General features: G+C 36.9%; 1 protein-coding gene and 1 non-coding gene across 2 annotated transcripts in view; both read right to left on the reverse strand.

The window, feature by feature from the left end:
- Window positions 1–15,630, reverse strand: part of LOC141453542 (cuticle protein 7-like) — a 262,992-nt gene that overhangs the window by 145,072 nt on the left and 102,290 nt on the right. The window lies entirely within an intron of this gene.
- On the reverse strand, window positions 99–239 carry LOC141453868 (U4 spliceosomal RNA). Its single transcript, XR_012458267.1, has one exon. It is a non-coding gene; the product is annotated as a U4 spliceosomal RNA (small nuclear RNA).

Consider the following 15,630-nt stretch of genomic DNA (forward strand, 5'->3'; position numbering starts at 1 on the left):
ACTGAATAACATATAAATTGACAAGAATTAACTACTCATTCGATACTGCAGTATTTTTTCGATACCAATATAATATCGTATGATTCGATACCGATATTCAGATGGTTTTGCTGTTAATTTGAAGTTACAATTCGTAGAATCAAGAATACGATTATTTATTTATTTTTAAAGTTTTCAACTAGCAATAATCGCACCTCAGGAGGCCTTCATTGGTTACGATATTGCCACTGAGCAAGGTTTTTTTTGTTTATAAATTAAAATGTATTTTGTATTTTGAGTTTTTTCAATAAACTTTATTATTATTATTTATTATATATATATATATTTATATATGTATATGTGTTAGGGGTACACACTGAGGAAACAATCAGGTAAAGGGGTACACTAATGAAAAAAGATTGGGAACCGCTGCTCTAGAGCTATGATTGCATAACTGTAGGTTGCTTCTAGGGGCGTCTTGATGAAATCGCTAGAATGGCGGGCAGCTTTTACACTGTATCAAGTACCAAACAAGCCACAAGCTTATAAATATTACTAAGCTCCCTAATTCGGCCATAAATGTAAACACAGGGACATTGAAAGCAAAAGCTAAGAAAGAAGTGTGAGACGGAAACAACGGAAGTCCTAATCCCTGATGGTGGATGAAAGTCCGAAACCGGACAGAAATACCAATACGCATGCGTGCTAAAGATGGATAAAATCAATGGATAAACAATCGGATCAATGGATACCGCTTTATGTTAATAAAAAAATTAACGAATAGCTATTTAGACAATTTATTGAATTTTATAAACTAAATAGGAGCTTAATAAAACATGTTCTGGCGATAAAATGTCGACGAAATATATTCATAATTGCACAATTGAAAATCATGCAATAAAAGTATGATTTTTAAAAACCTTAACGTCAGTTGTATTTGATATAAAAAAAAAAGCAAGCAGTGAAACGCAAAGAAGGCAGGACGGGGGGCACGGCGTGACGTCAGGCCAAGGCCTGATCACCACCTTGCTTTCATGGCCGACAACGCTACTACGTCACACGACCCCTACACTCGCTTTTTGAGTGTGTGTGTGGGCGCGCGCGTATATCGTGTGACGTAATGAACAACTTACGTCACAAGTAACTCAAAGTAAAAGCACTACTACACTACAGAACACATGCGTCAGCATCGTCAACCCGCCCCCCCCAGCCGTTGACCACACTCAGCCAAACAGCTGACCGTTCTAGCCGACATGTTTCTTCTTTCGTTTATAGAAAATGTGCGCGCCAATTATGTTTGTCTGTTATTGTGTTTTGCAGCCGGAATTGTTGTTGTTCTATTGATGATGAACACAATGTGCGCATTATTTCAGGGGGTGGAAGGGGTAATTAATTTCGCGTAAAAAAAAAATATTGCCTAATATGTTTTCAACAAAACACAAATTCATTTCTACAAATCATTATTCACATTAAAAACACACCTTGAGAATAATAGCGATCGTAAATAGCTAAATTTTGTGTAGGTATAACTTTGCTAAATAAAGAATAATTTTTGATACATTTGTTTTATACTTTGTACATAATAATTGTAAACATTCCCAAATGAGGCCAGTTACCTAGTTATAATTATCAAGGTTCTCCTGTAAAAGTACGGTATACAACTATTGCGTTACAAATGTCATAACTGTGGAATTGAGAAATCTAGTTAATCTATAACTGTGGAATATAGAAATCTAGTAAATCCATAACTGTGGAATACACAAATCTAGTAAATCCATATCTGTGGAATACAGAAATCTAGTTAATCCATAACTGTGGAATATAGAAATCTAGTAAATCCATAACTGTGGAATACACAAATATAGTAAATCCATATCTGTGGAATACAGAAATCTAGTTAATCCATAACTGTGGAATATAGAAATCTAGTAAATCCATAACTGTGGAATACAGAAATGTAGTAAATCCATATCTGTGGAATACAGAAATCTAGTTAATCCATAACTGTGGAATATAGAAATCTAGTAAATCCATAAGTGTGGAATACAGAAATGTAGTAAATCCATATCTGTGGAATACAGAAATCTAGTAGATCCATATCTGTGGAATACAGAAATCTAGTAAATCCATATCTGTGGAATACAAAAATCTAGTAAATCCATATCTGCGTAATACAGAAATCTAGTAAATAAATATCTGTGGAATACAGAAATGTAGTAAATCCATATCTGTGGAATACAGAAATGTAGTAAATCCATATCTGTGGAATACAGAAATCTAGTTAATCCATAACTGTGGAATATAGAAATCTAGTAAATCCATAACTGTGGAATTCAAAAATCTAGTAAATCCATAACTGTGGAATTCACAAATCTAGTAAATCCATAACTGTGGAATTCAAAAATCTAGTAAAACCATATCTGTGGAATATAGAAATCTAGTAAATCCATAACTGAGGAATATAGAAATCTAGTAAATCCATAACTGTGGAATACAGAAATGTAGTAAATCCATATCTGTGGAATACAGAAATCTAGTAGATCCATATCTGTGGAATACAGAAATCTAGTAAATCCATATCTGTGGAATACAAAAATCTAGTAAATCCATATCTGCGTAATACAGAAATCTAGTAAATAAATATCTGTGGAATACAGAAATGTAGTAAATCCATATCTGTGGAATACAGAAATGTAGTAAATCCATATCTGTGGAATACAGAAATCTAGTTAATCCATAACTGTGGAATATAGAAATCTAGTAAATCCATAACTGTGGAATTCAAAAATCTAGTAAATCCATAACTGTGGAATTCACAAATCTAGTAGATCCATATCTGTGGAATACAGAAATCTAGTAAATCCATATCTGTGGAATACAAAAATCTAGTAAATCCATATCTGCGTAATACAGAAATCTAGTAAATAAATATCTGTGGAATACAGAAATGTAGTAAATCCATATCTGTGGAATACAGAAATGTAGTAAATCCATATCTGTGGAATACAGAAATCTAGTTAATCCATAACTGTGGAATATAGAAATCTAGTAAATCCATAACTGTGGAATTCAAAAATCTAGTAAATCCATAACTGTGGAATTCACAAATCTAGTAAATCCATAACTGTGGAATTCAAAAATCTAGTAAAACCATATCTGTGGAATATAGAAATCTAGTAAATCCATAACTGAGGAATATAGAAATCTAGTAAATCCATAACTGTGGAATACAGAAATGTAGTAAATCCATATCTGTGGAATACAGAAATCTAGTAGATCCATATCTGTGGAATACAGAAATCTAGTAAATCCATATCTGTGGAATACAAAAATCTAGTAAATCCATATCTGCGTAATACAGAAATCTAGTAAATAAATATCTGTGGAATACAGAAATGTAGTAAATCCATATCTGTGGAATACAGAAATGTAGTAAATCCATATCTGTGGAATACAGAAATCTAGTTAATCCATAACTGTGGAATATAGAAATCTAGTAAATCCATAACTGTGGAATTCAAAAATCTAGTAAATCCATAACTGTGGAATTCACAAATCTAGTAAATCCATAACTGTGGAATTCAAAAATCTAGTAAAACCATATCTGTGGAATATAGAAATCTAGTAAATCCATAACTGAGGAATATAGAAATCTAGTAAATCCATAACTGTGGAATACAGAAATGTAGTAAATCCATATCTGTGGAATACAGAAATCTAGTAAATCCATATCTGTGGAATACAGAAATGTAGTAAATCCATATCTGTGGAATACAGAAATCTAGTTAATCCATAACTGTGGAATATAGAAATCTAGTAAATCCATAACTGTGGAATTCAAAAATCTAGTAAAACCATATCTGTGGAATATAGAAATCTAGTAAATCCATAACTGTGGAATACAGAAATCTGGCATGGAACACATACTTTTAACTCTATTGTACAATGTTCTAACACAGTAATGGGACAAATTTTTTTAAAAAAATGTTTGTATTAAGTTCGGATGCAGTATCCAATTCTGCAATTTACGTGGAACTCATTATGTTATAAAGTCTGATGTAACAACGCCTCATGTTTCTCATTTAATTAGAATAACAATATTGGTAAAGATTAGATGAAGATCAAGATTAATTGAATTACCTAGAATTTAATGTCGTAATAACTGTAATCAGTCTGTGAGAGAGACATACGAAGCAGTTTGTCTAAATGTTCGCCGAAGAATCTAAATATGTAGATGAGCAAATTGACAGATTAAGATTGGCAACATAAAGAAGACTAATGAAGCGTACAGTTTTGTCGTCTTTGATTGCATTATTCAAAACAGCTTGTTGACAGATTTATTGCGTAATATTATTTTATTATGTTGGGTATCAGTGTGAAATCAGCCACGTCATTTGCGCCAGTGTTTATCTACACATACACCCACATCTTGCCAAGTTTAAATTGCGTCACTTAAAATTCTAGAGAAGTTACTGCTTATCTTGTAATATTCACATAATTAGCATCCTTACTTTGTGTCATTATCCAGCATCACATGGAGCTTTCTGAGATCTGTCCAAGAAGGTGGGTACTGAGAAAGTTAGAACTTGGATTTAAGCTTTTGAACACCAACAGCTTTTTAAAGCTAAATTTTTAATGTGTCAAATCTTTCGAAATCCTTGTTTTTTCAAAAAAAAAAGAAAAGAGATGTTTTCAATTTCCCTCAGAGCAATTGCTTTCTTCTCTAATTTTCCTCATTTACCATTGTAACAGGAATACAATGGTACCCATACCAAACAGGGATGCTAAAAATGTACGAGGGTCGTTTGAAAAGTCCGTGCAAAAATAAAAACTACTTAATTTTTGGGGGTAAACCTTTTTTATTTTTCAACATAGTCTCCTTTTAGTATTATACACTTCGTCCAACGCTGCTCTAGTTTGTTGATCCCTTCCGAATAATAGGATTTGTCCAAGTCTGAAAAATAGCCATTCGTTTCTGCAATCACCTCCTCGTTTGAATAAAATCTTTTTCCCGCCAGCCATTTCTTCATATTGGGGAACAAATAGTAGTCCGAGGGAGCCAAGTCTGGAGAATAGGGGGGATGTGAAACGAGTTGGAACCCTATTTCACATTAATTTTGCGACCACAACTGCTGAGGTGTGAGCTGGTGCGTTGTCGTGATGGAAAAGGACTTTTTTGTGGGACAATCGTGGGCGTTTTTCTTGAAGCTCGGTTTTCAAACGGTCCAATAACGATGAATAATATGCACCTGTAATAGTTTTACCCTTTTCCAGATAGTCGATGAGGATTATTCCTTGCGAATCCCAAAAGACAGTCGTCATAATCTTTCCGGCCGAAGGAACGGTCTTCGCCTTTTTTGGCGCAGATTCCCCCTTGGTAACCCATTGTTTAGATTGTTCTTTGGTCTCAGGAGTGTAGTGATGTATCCATGTTTCATCCACAGTGACGAAACGACGCTTAAAGTCCTGCGGATTCTTCTGGAACAGCTGCAAACCGTCCTTGCAACACTTCACACGATTTCATTTTTGGTCAAGCGTGAGCAATCGCGGCACCCATCTTGCGGATAGCTTTGTCATGTCCAAATGTTGATGCAAAATATTATTGTACCCGTTCATTCGAGATGCCCACAGCACTATCATTCTCACGCACCTTCCACTCTTCTGTCATCCATCACCATATCATGGATTTTTATCAATGATTTCTGGAGTAGTAACCTCAACAGGGCGTCCAGAACGTTCAGCGTCACTTGTGCCCATATGGCCACTCCGAAAATTTTGAAACCACTTATAAACTGTTCTAATCGAAGGTGCAGTGTCACCATAATGTTTATCAAGCTTTTCTTTAGTCTCCTGAGGCGTTTTGCCTTTCATAAAGTAGTGTTTAATCAACACACGGAATTCTTTTTCGTCCATTTTTTTGAAAATCACTCGACTTCCTCGATTCAAACGAATGCCAAACACAAAGAAATAGACTGATCTGGCTGAAACTTGGTGTGTGTTCTTCCAAGAGATGCTACTAACTAAACATAACCTCGATACGCACCAGTGGTGCTATCTCTCTGACTTTGCACGGACTTTTCAAACGACCCTCGTAGTATCAATCTTAAATGTTTAGCTTAAAATTTTAATTATGAATTTGAAAAAAATATATATATTTGACTGTAGTATTTTTTGGGTAGTTTCTATCTATGTGCAACTCAATTTTAAAATATTATTGTCACCATGGTACTTCTTACAAGATGTAGGTGAAGATGATGAACACAGGGTGAAGGAAAACTTGCTGAAGCTCAGTTGGGTCTTCAGAAAGCCATAACTTCCTGTCCAAGAACTACCAGAATGTTCAAAGACTTCAGAAAGCCGTAACTTCCTGCCGAAGAACCATCAGAATGTTCAGAAAGCCCTAACTTCCTGTCCAAAAAACCACCAGAATGATCAAAGACTTCAGAAAGCCCTAACTTCCTACCCAAAAAAAAAACCACCAGAATGTTCTGAGAACCTAACTTCCGGCCCAAGAACCCCAAGAATGTTCAAAGACTTCAGAAAGCTATAACTTCCTGCCCAAGAAGCATCAGAATGTTCAGAAAGCACTAACTTCCTGCCCAAGAAGCACCAGATTGTTCAGAAAGCACTAACTTCCTGCCCAACAACCACCAGATTGGTCAGAAAGCCCTAACTTCCTGCCCAACAACCACCAGTAAATGTTCAAAGCAAAAAAATCAAAACATTATTTCTATAACCACAAATTTTCCAATTGAAATAACATGCAAGTTCACGCAAGATTAGCTAAAAATGGCAACAGAAGTAGACCTTGAACATCTGCCCCAAGGTCAGTTCCACTATTTACGCATGTGTCAATATTTAAAATGGAATAATATTTTGTATGGTAAACCATGTAGTTCGGGCGAGGTGGGATCCTAATGTTTATTATGGCCAATAGAGTGGGAGGAGATGGGAATTATGGTACGCCCCTCCTGAATTTCATTTGATTGTCATTTACGTGGCCATGATTGTGTGACTCAGTAATTGTTACGTCATCACAATTGCAATGGGTGTCGTCTCATTCTTTTCACAACCAATCTATATATATGTATACAGATATGATTCTAATACTATTATTTAGTTAGCACATTGCACACCAGAGCGCTCCATTGCACGGGATATTTTGACAATAGGCCGACTTTGTGCTTACGTTGGTAACGAGGTCAGAATTAGTTCTGGCAAGTTTAGTATGGGGTTACAATTACATCTTACCACAGCTTCCTCGTGAAAACTTATAAATAGGCTGCCATGTTTTTTGGTACTGTTAACAGTATTTTCAATATTTCTCTTAAGAGGAAAGTACTCTGCGCTCGGATTAAATTTAAATTTTTTAGTTTTCCCAAGGATCAATGGAAACTTGAAGAGTCTGTCTGAAACTGATTTTGATTACTGAATTGGTGTATAATTGTGAGATAGTGTCTGTAATAAGGTCGTCATAACTTTACGGTACGATGCAGTAACTTGATTGGCTTCTTTGTTTTATTAATTCATTTGATTAAGTTAATAATCTACCTAAATTTACAAGTAGTATGTGTAGACGGAAGTATTAACTTCACTGTTAAAGCTGTTGTTATAAATGATTGGATATCATTTCCGGTGAAAGCCGATTGTTTATAAACAGCTGTCTCCAGAGTCAATATCCTAAATCGGGTATCAGTGGCCCATTCTTGCTATAAAGACTCTTATAAATCAGTTTACACCGGCCTCCCCAGACAATGCCGTCTGGTCGCTTCCTGAGCCTGTTATAATGCCTTCTTTTGATTGTCTTATCTTCTATTTCCGCCCTCATTCTCTCCTTTACTCAAGCTCACGATCTTCTCTGTTTTTCCTCTTTTAATCCCAAAGAGCGTATTTCTGTCTCTTGCACAAACTGAACGAGATATATTTCTTAAAATTCCTGCAGTACATAATCCTGAACATGATAAGACAGTATCAATTAGAAGTGTTAGTACTCAAGGAGGTAATTCTAAACTAGGCTAAGGTGATGATTAGACAATTAAAGCACGTCCTCATCTAAGGAAATTGACGCCCGAAGGGCAAGTGTACTGACTATGATGGATACGAGCACTCTGGATTTGCTGAAACACTTAGCTGCAGACATGCTGGCTGCACAGGCTTCTCAGGATTTAAATGGAGGAGCCTACCTTTTATTAAATAATAATAATAATAATATTAATAATAATAATAATAATAATTACTGGACTCCCAGTAATTAATTAATTAATAATAATGCTGGACTCCCACGCGGAGGTCCCGGGTTCGAGTTCAGCAGCTGACCCTTTCTCTTCCTAGGAGCTTCTTACAGCTCACTGTCCGGTGATGGACAGTGTTGTCTGTAACGAGAGAACACTGTCCGGAGGCCGGCAGTGCAATGGAAAATGCTCCGGGCGCTAATAACCTCAGCTGTTGATGCGCAAAAAAAAAAAAATAATAATAATAATACCTTAAGACGCCACGATAGCCGAGCAGTCATAGGCTAGACCCGCAAAGCTAAGATGTATTGTTGGTTTAGTGGGTTCAATTCCCCTGGTCTAGGCCTTGGATTTTATTTAATGGTTAATATGAGAAATTTACAGTAAAGTATGTTAGGCGATTATACGAGTAGGCTAGACCCGCAATGCTAAGATGTATTGTTGGTTTAGTGGGTTCGATTCCCCCTGGTCTAGGCCTTGAATTTTATTTAATGGTTAATATGAGAAATTTACAGTAAAGTATGTTAGGCGGTTATAGGCTAGACCCGCAAAGCTAAGATGTATTGTTGGTTTAGTGGGTTCAATTCCCCTGGTCTAGGCCTTGGATTTTATTTAATGGTTAATTTGAGAAATTTACAGTAAAGTATGTTAGGCGGTTAAGAGACTAGACCCGCAATGCTAAGATGTATTGTTGGTTTAGTGGGTTCGATTCCCCCTGGTCCTAGGCCTTGGATTTTATTTAATGGTTAATATAAGAAATTTACAGTAAAGTGTGTTTGCTAGACGCCTCTATCCACGACACCTAATTTGGTAGTAGGAGGGTAAAGCCCGCCTCAAAAAATAGGCATTACTTTATTTTACTTTTAATACTTTATTTACAAAATTAAATAAAAATAATAAAAGATATATATAAATAAGTATTTTACGGCATGGATTCAAATCCGTCTTCCGGAGCCTCTTATATTATTTTTCCCCGGAGGGCTAACAGGAGACAAAGCACAATATTCGGGCTGGACTTCAGGCTCCAAGCGGCCATTGGTAGAATGGTTCTTAAGAATTTGTAAGCGGTAGAAATTTATGTTTTGTAAAATTTTGTAATTGAAATTTAAGTTTTTACAATCGGAATACTCTCGCTAGTCAATAGTTTATTAATCGAGAATCATTTTTTATCGAGAATATAAAGTGTAATAAAAATACGCTAACTCTGTATTGATAAATAATTTTTTTTTTAATAAAAAGTTATCCGGCCATTTTGGTGTATTTTGTGAGCGCATAATCTAAAGCTATGATATTCATGTAGTTAGCGAATCTGACACCGGGGGGTTTTCATGGTATCACAACATGGTCGATATCCTGGGCAAACTGTCTCATCACTTCCTTCTCCTCCCTCTCACAATTGTAATCACCTTCTCTCTCTCTCTCAGATCAACACCACCTCCTGAATCTGGATGTGCCAACACTGTTCCGGCGAAATTCGTCAATTATTATTTTATAATCACAGCTGTTATTAATTTCTTTAAAGTACCAAAAGTTAATTCAATTAAAATTTGTTTTATTTTTTGCTCCTTCCTTTGACTTATTTCCAGTTCCTGAGAAGCTGGAGCTGCCTAAGTACTAATCTCTGCATTAGTACTTACAAACGCCCACATTTGTATACAGATACTGTTACTTTAGGTAGCCGCAATAGGTCATTCAAGGTGGCAGTGGGTTCTGCTTTATTACGTCACTTCCGCTTCAATCTACATTCACAACTACTTACAGGAAGTAGCAGTAAATACTTTCTCTCACTACTAATACTAAGGAAAAAAAAAAAGAAGAAAACTTGACGATAAGTCGATCTTTTTAACAATACATCCGGTGAGTTGCGCTTTAAAGATCTTTTAAAGCCAAAGTTTAGGGCGACAATTTTATTATGCAAGCGAGTACCTAGTCGAGAAGATAAGCAAAATGGTTATATGACCCACGTAGCGATGAGCTGCTAGTTAGGCGCAGCCTGCCGAATCTTAAAGGTAAACTGATTTGCATATAATAATACTTTGTGTGCTTATCTTTGTCAGGCCGGAAGTCTTTCTACCCATCAAAAGGGTAGCCAGCCTCTAATGATTGTTTCATTCGGCTATTTCCGTTTTACTTTTCCTTTTTACTGCTAGTAAGATTTTCTGAAATTGGGCTTTATAAGCGAGGTGATTTTTTTTATTTTGATGGAGCTTTTAAGTATGTGCGGTACTTATACTTTCTGGAAGTATATTGCTCATGTTTTCTTAGTCCTGGGTGCTAGAGCTACTTGGACCACAGCGGGTGGAAAAGCGACCCCTCTGACTCTGAAGAATATCTCCCCATTTACGGCTTTCAGAGCTTTTAATCCGTTTCCACCACTGAGGCGTCCTAAATTTATCAGTGTTTGCTTACGAATGTAGCATTTATAAACTATTAAATACTCGTATTTAGTGGGTGGTGGGCTCGAGTTGGCCTCTGGGATACGTTTAACCCAAATAGTTGCTCACACCATGGGTATTGTAAAAGTTTTAGCAGAGCCAGCGTTAATGTTGTTCAATTAATAGGACTAGATAACCTACGGGAGCGCCAAGAACCCAGAAAAAGTGGATAATCCATTACCATCCTTCTGGGTATTTGAATCAAATTTAAGTCTACTGTGGAATCTTTTGATAAAGGGAATTTATTTGGCCAGGAAGCTGCAGAAAGGAACATTGAGTAACCCAGGATACGTAGAGCAGGAAGTCAATAATAATGGCAAAATATTTTAGATTGGACATTTTGGAATCTTGTTCAGAATAGAATCGTACGTTTTATTTAGATTTCTTGGTAAAGAACTATAAAACAAACGTTCTATTGGTGAAGACTATTTCAGAACGATCATCAAGGCTGAATCATGAATTTGACGTTTGAGGATACTATCAAGGTTCTAAGTGGATCTCTTGTCCAATAATAATCCAAGATAATACTTCATGATCCGCTGGTGAAATGAGACCGATCCGTTGAGCTTTTATAATAATAGAAATAATAATAATAAAAATACTGGACTCCCACGCGGAGGTCCTGGGTTCGAATCCAGCTGCTGACCCTTAGATTTTCTCTTCCTAGGAGCTTCTTACAGCTCACTGTCCGGTGATGGACAGTGTTATCTGTAACGAGAGAACACTGTCCGGAGGCCGGCAGTGCACTGGAAAAAGCTCCGGGCGCTAATGACCTCAGCTGTTGATGCGCCAAAAAAAAAAATAGTAATAATAATAATAATAAAAATAATAATACTTTAAGGCGCCACGATAGCCGAGCGGTTATAGGCTAGACCCGCAAAGCTAAGATGTATTGTTGGATTAGTGGGTTCGATTCCCCCCGGTCTAGGCTTGGATTTTATTTAATGGTTAATACGAGAAATTTATAGTAAAGTATGTTAGGCGGTTATAGGCTAGACCCGCAAAGCTAAGATGTATTGTTGGTTTAGTGGGTTCGATTCCCAGTCTTAGGCCTTGGATTTTATTTAATGTTTAATATGAGAAGTTTATAGTAAAGTATGTTTGGCGATTATAGGCTAGACCCGTAATTGAAATCCGTCTGCCGGAGCCTTATTTCAAGGAGTTCAGCTGTTTCGAGTTCAAAACATATTGACTTTGGATTTTCGTAATATGGGTCATTTTTTTTTACCAATTATCGCCCATATTTACCAGCAATTACCCCACAAAAATCTTAAAATTCATTATCCCACTAGTGGGCGATATTACCCTGATGGGAATCAGGAATCTTAGTGCCTAACGGGTAATGCTGGTACGTCAAGGTGGCCTTCTAGAAACTGTCAGCAAAGAAGAAGAAGTAATAATTTGAATAATTTAAACCAATTGCATACGATTGCGTGTAACCAAGTTTTTTTTAAAAAAATAACCAAATTAGAATTGCAAGAGTTGCATTCTATGGACATATGATTAAATAATCGATGGTAACAATAAACGACCATTTGCCCGCTTTATTTACTACGAAATGCGAGCGTACGCTTAAAAAAAATACGTAATAATTGATTGTATGGGTTTGATAAAACTTACTAAGGGCGTCCGCCCCCTTCTAGAACCCATAATCGGTCCATGAGCTCTGGCCTAAGTTAATGTGCAAAGTGATTAGAAGACTTCGTCATAGTAGGGGCGTACAGCAACATCTACAATGAATATATGAATGCTGTAAAAGCTATAAGGGAACAATGGAATCCTTCAGAAATATTAGGGTGTCCGTATAAAAGTACACACTGCTACCAAACCCCTCTAGTAATAGTGCATAAGAATGGGTGTATAATCAAGTGAACATGACGTCATGGTTGTGATGTCACCCCTCCTTCAAAATATGCCAAAATCATATATAACTACTTATCTTTGCTCTTCAATGGCATCACTAATAATAAGAGTGCTACCCTTCAAAATTATAGGCTATTGTTTGAAGTTTATTGCTTCTGTAGTGTGGTGAACTTAGTTTTGGCGGGGGAAACTTCTTTCGCTTAGGCGGCAAGCGGAAGGAAGTATTATAAGTTTTCAAATTATCGAAGGTGGGATTTTTGCGCTACACACAACGTTTGCCTTGTGCAAAATCTCAAAATCCTACCTAAATTTTCTTCGAACTGAAAAAAACCTGTTTAAACATGTTTGATCTTTATTTGACATTATTTATAAAAACATCATTTTGTGGAAATGACACTTCGAGGACAGCTTCCTCGAACAGGGCAGCTGTTACTGGAGGTATCCCGTTTAGGGAGGTCCAGACTGCATGGTTCCTATTGAAAGAACAGTAAAGACGAAATGGAATTAGAGATAGCGAGCTATCACTGGGCAAAAAAAAACACAGGAAACGGGCGGAGATCCCAAGCTGATTGCCGTCAGGCTAAGGAAATTATTGGCCTGTCTAAAACGGTTGTGATTGGCTTCAGCAGGTCCCGGATCCCAGCCAGTTGGTACAGGTTGATTGAGTGGACATGCGAATTTAGCGAATCACATCTTTTTAAATGCGGCCTCACCAAGTCCCTGAATCTGCGCCGGATGTGGTGAGTCTCCAATGAGACTGTGCGACACTTTGTAGAGGTGTGTCCAGTTTATTCTAAAAACTAGGATTCCTCGCCTTCGGGAGGTTAAATGTTTCCGCTCCCGGAGATTGTAGCATCTGGTAATCTTTAGGAATTCTCTAGGTTTGTACAGTGCGCTGGCCGGTATTGAGTTGCCGTGCTCCTGTTGCTGCTTTATTAGTTTATAATATTGGATTTGTTGGTTTTGAAACCACGGTACCTCTTTTGAGGTGACGGGGTGGGCGGGGAACAATAAGCATTTTGGATTGCCTGTGTTTCTTCCCCCTCGTGGAGGAACCGCCCTTTGTCACAATCTAATCTAATCACTGACAAAAAGTTGTGAGAAATCAAAAGTATTGTCTACAGATGGAGCTTGTCTTTCCGATCTAAATGTGCCGAGAAGAGTTTATATACTGAGCCGCCTCTGAATGTGATAAATATTTCATAAATATTGTACGAAAATAATTCATAAATCGAAACCGGAAGTTAAGAAAAGAATCCCTTCCACCCATAACTATAAAGCTACCTCCTGCTTCATGGTACTTTAGCAGCATCACATTTCTACTTTACGTATTCTACCGTGATAGATGTAAGAGATTATATAGTCGTAAAGCCCCGTATCAAAGTCACCAGTCCATATTGGTCGCATCATCAACATTGAGACGCTAAGTCCCCCCGTGCTGGCTTCATACCCGAGGGAGACTTACATACACCGGCTTAGCCCCCTTAGGTTGGGAAAATCTCCTTTATGTATTCACTGTCATGACAACACACCCTCTCTTTCTCACTGGGTAGAAATTGGTAGTTTCCACTTCTGAGGTCCATGTTATTCCCAAGAGATAAATTGTAAGTAAGTATAGAGATGTTAACTTGTTTAAACCGTAACTAATGGTAAGAACTTTAAAGGCCGAGGGGACTTTGACACGACTTACTTACTGGTGGCTGCAATTACTAAGATAAACCTTGACTTAAGTACTTTATAAGGCTCCCTCATAGTTTTTTTGTTTAAAGTCCTGAACAATGCTTAGCTGCTAAAGTTTTAATGACTCCTTTTTTTTTAAGGATTGTAAGGAAGTTCAAGGGAGGATTTGATCCTGAACCGACCCAGGATTGCCATTAAATTAAAAGCAAATTGGTAGGGAATTAGATCCTGATTTAACTAAGGAAAAATCACACCGAACGTCTTATGGTTATAATTAATACTTTGGTTTTTTTGACGTGAATACGTCTTTAAATTTGCTATCATATGAAGGCAATCTAAAAAAACCTAATGATAACAAAATCGGGGGACACAGTTTGGGCATTATAGTTTCGAATCTATCGTCTACATGCAAAATTAAATTAGACCACTGGATAGCTAAAGGATCAAAGAATTCATTACGATAAGCGAGGACTGTGACGCGTAGCGCGCGGTGGAGGGGGAAGCGCCGCCATTTTGAGATCATTTTGCTGCGTATCGAGATTTGCAATTAATATAACTTTTGACTCGGATAAACTACGATGTTCGTTTAAGTTCCAATCGTCAGCTGTCGTCACAATCTATCGATTTATATAAAACATTAGTGTAAAATAGTGACAGTGAATATAATAAGGTGTTAGAATAAAAAAAATATTCTCAAAAATATATAATGTCGGCCTATACGCGTCGAAAAGCCAAAACCAAATACAGAGATCGCATACGGTTGGAGAGGGCTTCTCAAGAACAATCGAATGGTAATAATAAAACACCATATGACCGAGTCAAGCTGTGCCGGGAACGTAAAAGAATGAATGCGGCCGAGCGGATCAACGACGGTGTCCAGTACATCTGCAGCTGGGGCGGTTGAAATTATGCAAGTGGACTGTATAGGCAGAGATTGTGTTCGATCGTCGATTATGATGACACATTATAACAGCCAAAGTGAACGTGTATATCCATCCGGGCACAGCGTTAGCAGAAATTAAACTCTTTATGTTTTTGATCGTTGTTAAAATATTCCAAAATCATCTCTAAAATTATACCCGATTACGAGCCTGATCTTACTACCCCAATTATGATAGTTGGAGACTTTAATGTTGATGTCTCACAAAACCGCTCATTGCCCGACTTCATGCTCAGCGAGTTCAATTTGTCTTATATTGAAACTTCTCCAACAACGTTAGGTAATATATTGATTTAACGTTTACCAGAAACCTCGATGTATCTTGTATGCCATTTTTGTCGTACTTTTCTTATCACAGACCTATAATTAATAAAGTTATATTGTAACACAGTAATTATTTGTTTCCTAGATTTCATCCTAAATACATAAATAAAAATATTTTATATAAAAAATATAACCCGTTACGTAAAAGTATTCACGTACAACACACGGCCGTGGTCCA

This window comes from Rhodnius prolixus, unplaced genomic scaffold (assembly GCF_049639745.1).
Source record: "Rhodnius prolixus isolate KJV_2025 unplaced genomic scaffold, Rpr scaffold_3, whole genome shotgun sequence".
Taxonomy (NCBI): Eukaryota; Metazoa; Arthropoda; class Insecta; order Hemiptera; family Reduviidae; genus Rhodnius; species Rhodnius prolixus.